We start from the raw sequence: 7,922 nt of genomic DNA on the forward strand, positions 1-7,922 counted from the left end.
TCTGCGCTGAGCTCCCGCCCGCCCCGCCGCGGCACAGCTCGTTCCTTTAAGCCCTCGCCGATTCCGATGTGAGGTACGGCCTCTGCGATAATCACTTCAGTAGCTGGTTATAAGTAAACACCTTAAAGCCCCCGTTACTGAAATCGGAGGATGTGCAAGACTTTCATCTTCCTTAAAAATATCCAAACAAAACCTTTGTGATCTTCCTCAGTGGAAAAAAACTTAGGAAACTTAAGTAAACAGTGCAGAAATCAGCAAATACATAAAATGACCCAAACTTGGCTCAATCACATCACGATGATTGAGTTTAAATTTATTAAGTGGGAACCTCTGACTTGAATTTGGTTGGGACAATTTGTACTCCAGCAGTTACCTGTTTTACAGACATAATAAGCATGTAATCTTAAACACATTGTGGGTTTTGAGTAGAATACACTTAGTATAAACAGCAGACAACTAATTGCTGCAGCAAGTTCAGTTCTTCAGCTGCAGCACACACCCCCAAGCCCCCCCCAGGAAATAGCAAAAGCTCTTAAATTTCACATACTAAATCTCACGTCTTTGGCTGGTGGTTAGGGCTTTGGTTTTGTTTTGGTTTCTAAATGATTGGGTTTTGTTCAGCAACACTAGAGCTGTTTGACTGGCTTCTTTTGGTAGAGGTGTGATGTATTTTAATCTACAATTTATGTAAGCAAAAAGAAAACCTTGTGGGTACTGAAAGTGTTACTATATACAAAGGGTTCTTTTCCGGTATTTATAGAACTTATTTGTATATAAACATTTATTAAAAAAAACACACAAAACAAAAACAAACATTATGCTATGCTTTGTTGTGGGAGAAATGGAGCAGCAGGAAAGATTGGGGAGCACAGGGAGAAGCCAACCTGAGTCCTCCTGGAGGCTTTTCCTCGACGTGGTCAAAAAGTGCTAACAGAATGCACGTGTTTGGTGTAGATGGCAAGATAATGAGTTTCACCTGAGCTACAGTTTAACAAAGCATCTACCATCTTGTCTGAGTTACTTGTTTAGAACATGTTACTTAGTCTAAAAGTAGAAAACAAAGGCAGAGTGAAGCAGCTCAGAGAAACAACACAGATAAGGAGCAACAGGAACAGCAGAGGATGGCTACAGTTAGAGGAAGGACAACAAAAAGGGGGAGCAGGAGTTGGAGAGTAGCTCTGAGGTAATGAATGATAGCAGAGATGTTGATGAAACAAAGAATTTTGTTTCTAATATTTTTTTGCCTTTTAATTTCCCCTTGAACACAGGTCTTCATAGGCAGTTTCCTGGGACAGAGAAGTAGGTAATCAAACTGGCATTACACCTTTGTGAAAGAGGATTGGGATCACTATCACATGACACAGGTAACTGTCCCGAAGATAACTGATGCAGCTCTTGTTAAAAAAATTGGATCATTTTCTGTCTGTGTCTCTATTTCTGTGGTCATATTGCCTCTCATGCTGCTTACGTGTTCAGCTGTCTGTAAAACCCAAACTTGGAAGACTTTGGACCTAGATTACCATTTTCCTACAGCAGCATGACATTCTCCTTTACAGAATAACAGACATTGATTCTAGAGGAGAATTAACCTTTTTCTGCCACGGAGCATTAGTTGAGCAGCCCTTCACATGAATTATTGAGTATTTTAAGTTTAATAACTAAAGTGTAGCGTAGTTCTCTCAAAAAGATTAGTTAACCGACACCATCTATCCCTGCTAGTTATCTGCAGCTAGATTACAGAGAATGATACTCCGTTTGAAAATGCATTTTGCAAACTTACTCCTCGGTTGTACTCTTTATTTTGCAAATTGCAGACATTGAGATGAAGGGTCTATAATTTCCTAGCTTGCCTTTCTCTCGGAACACTGGTGCTGCACTGGCATGCATCCACTTTGCTGTGACTTCATTTGAATACAGCAAATTCTTTATTATGATTAACAAAGGGCTGCTCTCTGGTCGGCTTTGAATCTCAGTCTGCTCATGGAGATTAGTGGGTTTTGAGCAATGCCAACTCACTAAATATCTCCGCTTCACTGATCTCAAAGACATTTGTGACAATGGATTTAGTAGTCATTTTCATGCGTGTTCTTGCCTTTGAATGGATAATACCTTAGTAGTAGTTCTGCTTTCCATTGCTGTTTGATTCTCCATCCCTTTCAAAAGGGTTTAAATTCAAAACTTCTCTTACTTTTTATGTTGCTTCTTTGAGCTACATAAACACATCTGTTTGTGGTTTTAATCCTTGAACGCACACACCCCCAACCCCCTGTTTGATTTTATTTTTGGTGAATATATTGCAAATCTCAGTGTATTATCTTCCTCTTCATGGTAGAAACAAATAAAACTATCTATCCCAAGGCAAGACATACAGAAATTGTTCTTCAATTGGCCAGGAAGACAATGGTGGTTTTAAAGTAAGGGGATCCCAGTTACATGTCCTAATGCAGCCATATAGCCTCATTTGACCACAAGAATTAGAGAATGGGCAACAGTAAAACCTTAGGTGACACCAGATCAGCAGCCCCTTTTATTTTTTTATGCCAGTGTCTTCATTAACCTCTTTACCTGTTAGCAGGTAACACGTACAGACCTCATGTAGCTGTTAAGTCTGACTGAAGTATTTGTACCAAATATGCTTTTTAAACTGAGATAATTTCTCTTCAAATAATCTGTTCAGTATTGTTTTCTTGTGAAGGTTTCTCTCAGTTCCACCGCTACATAACAAAATAATCTACTTCCTGCCCCAGACACATGCCTCAACCTTGTCTGAGTTACTCAGAGAGATTAGAAATAGATGGGTATTTATTTTTTATGATGTAATCACAAAATAAATGCAATGAAATCTAGAAACATTAGAGACATCCATCATCTTAATTTCTAATTTTCCAATTAAGGTCATGGGCATGAGCCACATTGAATGTTGCCACTTTCTTTTGTGCTTGTAGTCCCTGGTCATCTCTAGGGCCTCCTTGCCATTAGAACATTCAGGTTTTAAAGTTCTTCTCACCACAGTTTTAAGATGTATTTATCTTCTGAAATGAAGATACTTAACAGGTGAAGTGCTCTTGTGTAGTCACAGCTTGGTAGTTCTGAATAGCTTACATTTAAAAATAAAACAATTATTAGCAAACTCATCCCTGTTTTATATGACTCACTGTAAAACAGTCACACAAGGTTAAGATTTTCTAATAGGTGATGATGGTATGGTGGTCTAGGTATAAAAAGATCTTCCATTTTCTCTTACTCAAGCTGGAGCAGGGCACTACTATCATCATCACCTAAATCATGAAAATGCGTTCATTTAGAGAAATCCCTTGTGGAAACAGGGCCTTATGTTGCTCATTTATTTCAATGAATAGAACTAGGCAGTAATAGAGTTAAGCTTTTTTGAAGGATTATTTGCAAATTGGGGTTTATTTTTCTCCATGTTATTAAGAAATACCATGTGGCTAAACAGAATCTTATATTGATGTTTATCACATTACTTCTGTCAATGCATTGAACACAACCTTGTATAATAAAGCAGGATCATGGAATGACAGATTTTAACTTTTCTCAGAGAAAGGTGATCAGCCTCTTTCTCCTTCCCCAAAATTTCCGAAGACAAGGAGTATTACTTGATGCATGAGACAGAAAATGATAAACCTGTCAAAAATAGTAGGTTAAATTTCTGAAAGGAAGCAGACCCTAAAAGACTTGTGTTGCTGCCAGGTTGAGCTGTAGACTTACTTGTCTTTTAATTGCTCCAGGAGAACAGCGATTAATCTCCAAAGTTGGGGTTGGTTTCAGAAAATGTATGAGCACAGTGAATTCCTTATTAAACTAAAGAAATTTACCAAACCGACTTTCTCAGAAGAATAAAAGCAAAAGTGTTCCAAGCTCTTAGTTTGCAGAAAATCCAGATCTGCCAACACAGATATAAAATAGGCAAGAGAAGTAAAAAGTATTAAGTAAAGCTGAAAAGAACCCAAAAAGACCTTAATGGTAATTTCTCTACAGGGAAGTTGCTCCCAGTTCAGGGTTTGACTGTTGTACTCCCAATCTGTGCACAGCAAAGGATAAAAATTATTCATATTATTTCAGAGGCTTCTTCTATGCAAACCTTTGAAGATCTGTTCTACTCAGTATCTTTACCTGCATTCCTATGGCCTATACTGTCCCTGAGGTACCATTTCCCACTGATTAATCCAGCAGGTCAGTCTGTATATAACACACACTGTGACACCACTGGTACAAAACCAAAGGTAGTGGCATAAAAACCTTGCAAGAAAGCTATGTCAGTGCTGTGCTACACTCACAGCAGTAAGCCATGAGGAACGTGTTCACTGGTAGCAGCCTGCCTGGGTGAATTCCTGTTACTTCTCTCACTCCAAATGCCAGATCAGCCTGAGCTGTGAGCCACTGATCACTTCCCACTGGTGTTCTTGATGTTGGGCAGGAAAGGTACCATAGCCTTGGGGTCTTAAATCTAGGGCAAGATTTCACTAAAGGCAGTGTCTGAACGGCCACCCAGCAATGTGAGGTCACCCCAGTGTCATTACTTGCCCAGGGATGTAGTAAACCTTATCATAGAATCATAGAATGATTTGGGTTAGAAGGGACCTTTAAAGGTCATCTAGTCCAAACTCTCCTGCAATGAGCAGGGACACCTTCAAGTAGATCAGCTTGTGTGGAACCCCATCCAACCTGACCTTGAATGTTTCCAGGCATGGGGCAAATCTTGCTCAGTGGGATTTCTAATCATATTGTTATAAAGTGTTAAAAAAAAAATGTCTTTTGGTTTTGTACTCAAATAGACATTTTCCTTCAGCATGACTCTGGTCTTTGCTACTCGGGTAGCCACTTCCAGCTCTTCCTACCAGTCCCAGTGTCTCCACATACTTGTTTTGGGCTGTGCTCTGCTGGGATCACATCACCTTGCAGATCTGCATAGCTTTCAGCACAAGTCACATCGTTCACAATTCACATCTTTCAGCTGTCAGCATTTCCACAGATCTCTAGTCCTTGAGCTCTAATTATGCTCCAGTCACCTTGATTCTGGTACACTGACTCATCCTGAAGATACCAGCAATGGCAAGAGGTAGTGTTATTTTGGTGCATTTGTTCCCTCAAAGCATAATTAAGCTCTAAGTTTTGCATGTAGATGTGCACCAACAGGGGCTAGGCCTGTTGAAATTTTTTCGTTGATCAAACTTTAATTCCATTCAGAGTGATAATCAGGGAAGCAGCTTTCAATGCACGCACAGAACATTTGCTTGATAATGAAGAATTTCAAAACCTGTCCATGAAACTTAGTAGTACTAGATGAAGCCAGAAGGATTGTCACTGAATCTGCCCAAAATTCTCACTGCTGAAAAAAGAGCAAGATGATTGAATAAAAGGAAAGATTTTCCAGTTTTCCTGTCAGCGGTTATGAGGAACAGGAGATAATGAGGAAGAAACTAATGGCATTATTTTGGGACCAGGTCTAAAAAAAAAAACCAAACCTGGATGGTTCATCACTGGGCTAATACTGTATAATGATTGATGATTCTGTAATCAGAGCCCACATAGAGAGAAACAGGCTGTAAATTAAATGGTGGAATAATTCACAAATGACTTGGAATTGTAATGCAATGATCAGGAATTTGCAGAGAAGACTTTATGCCCCTTTTTTTTAACAAGATGCAGAATTTCTAACGGAAATAATTAGGGTTCTGACAATGTATTCATTTGAATGAAGGATTGAGTTTGACAATAAAAAATAGCCTGTAATCTGTGTGTCACATGCAGCTTTCTACTGACACTCAACCTCATGGTCTAGTGCACCAGCATTCACAGCAAATTAGTCTCAGTTTTACTATATTCTTCAACCACACCAAGTGGTACCTGGAGAAATAAAGATCTTTTAGTATGTCACTGCTAGTTAGGTAGCTCTTACAACTGAAAAATTGGAGAATGACTCAGTGATAGATTTAAAATCAATCTCTCACTGTGCTTAGAAGTTCCTTTTTTTAGACTTAGTAGTGAAAAAAAAAAAAAAAAAGAGGAGAAGGAATCCACTTCTCTTTCCCTTTTGAAATCCTCATCTTGGCAAGCCAATTGGCAAGCCGATGGCTTCCTCAAGCAGTTCACTGCAATTCCTTCCTGAAAAGCTTCCTCCTCTCTGCAGAGAGCAAAGCATCCTCCTTAGCTTTCCACAGAAGTGCAAAAGTGCATATTGAAAGTAAATTACAGCATGCCTTTGGGGAGATGAGTAGAATTATGGTTAGGAAACTGGACTAACATGAGCAAACATGCACCGAAGAGTCCATGCTGTTTTGAGCTAAACAAAGCCCCTCTTGGTCAAAGTCAGCTGTATCCAGCACGTGGGCAGACTGGCCATGCAGTACACATAATGCCTGTGCCACCTTGGAAACACAAGGTCTGTTGCAGCCTTCCAGAAAATTTGAGGTGTTTATGAAGTTTTGAATTTATCTTGCCTCTATTCCACCTAACATATGTAGATATTCTATTTGGAAAATCCCGGTGGCAGCAGCCCTAATTCTTTCAAATGTTTGGTGTCACAGTGCAGCTGACCTCTTTCTTGAGGCAATCTAAGATGCTCTGAAACTGCCAGTTCTCAGAGGTTCTGGGCACAGTTTTTTGCCAGCTCATCAGAACACTGGACCGTGTTACTAATCATCTCTCAAGCAATTGGTAAATACAAAGGGATCTTCCTTTCTGTGATGACTTGCTTGATCATGCAGTTTACCAAAACACCATTTCTGAGTTATTTAACCATTTTGGGGGTCAGCCTAATCGTTTCGGATTCAGAGGGAGGTAATTCCAGCAATGACTACTTCTGGGCATTCAGAAATTGCTCTCGAAGTATGAGTATGTGTGCAAATTGGGGCAGCTCTTACCTTGGGGGCAGTGGCATCCCTGCTAGTAAGAAATTTATAAACCTTGTCAATACCTTCCTTTGTCATTCTGTTTTAATAATGACTTGTAACAAAAAAGAAGAATTAGCACTGTCACGGGTCAGGATAGCGCATCCATTAAGCAGCAGCATGTAGACTGATTGAGGATGTCTTCTAGACCACACTCTTCTAACTCTACTCATTTCACATGTTGCCCTCTCATGGACAGTTTTTCCTTGCATGCTTTTAAAATCTTTTTCCATATTACTATATTTGACTTTGTTGTACCATACACACACACTCACCAAATAATTATGACACAGTTAGGGAAATAAATGCCATTAATGTTCATGAAACAATCAAATGATGGGCAGTACAGAAGCACCCAACAAGGGACTTAATAATTATGTTTTCATAGCAGAATTTGAGAAGTATGTGGTAAACAAAGGATGGGGCCACATGCTAATCAGCACACAAATAATAAAGTAGTGAATAAGCTGCTCTTTAAGTGAGTATTGTCCATTCTGTGCACTGGGTCAAACAAAGGGCTAGAGGTTAAAGACAACATGTGACTGTAATTAAAGACGTTTATATGACATAAGCACACAAGGAGGCCAAATAAAGGTTGCACAGGCAAACTTACCTCTGGCTTTCAGTTTTTCAGCTTCGAATCACCACAATGCTCCTGTGATACAAGGATGTGTATGATGCCCCTAGTACATGTGGATCGCTCAATAAAATCTTAGCTAGAGTTTTCTGCTAGCAGTTCTAGCAGTACTTCTAGAAAACTGCTAGGTTTGCTTCACCTTGAATTTGCTCACCAGTGGCTGAGTGGCTCACCTGGTTGGAGGATTGGGCTACAAACCATAGGCCCAAGTAGGAGGTGCATAGATGGGAATGATATGTGACTCCCAGCACAGCATGTGCAAATGCCTGTGATGTGATGGGCAAACCCCGTGAAAAAACTGCCATGCTGACATCAGGTGCAACTCACCCTTACCTTACAGCCTAGGCACTGGGTTTGTCCAGGCACAGATTGTC

The 7,922-nt window shown here is 39.8% G+C and overlaps 1 long non-coding RNA gene across 1 annotated transcript; it reads left to right on the forward strand.

Annotated features, from left to right (window-relative positions):
- The first annotated feature begins 6 nt into the window (after positions 1–6).
- LOC113476500 lies at positions 7–6,625 on the forward strand. Its single transcript, XR_003397738.1, has 3 exons — positions 7–397; positions 1,279–1,364; positions 6,549–6,625. It is a non-coding gene; the product is annotated as an uncharacterized LOC113476500 (long non-coding RNA).
- The last annotated feature ends 1,297 nt before the right edge of the window (positions 6,626–7,922 follow it).

The sequence above is a fragment of the Athene cunicularia genome (genome assembly GCF_003259725.1).
Source record: "Athene cunicularia isolate RWA chromosome 2 unlocalized genomic scaffold, athCun1 chr2_part1, whole genome shotgun sequence".
Taxonomy (NCBI): domain Eukaryota; kingdom Metazoa; phylum Chordata; class Aves; order Strigiformes; family Strigidae; genus Athene; species Athene cunicularia.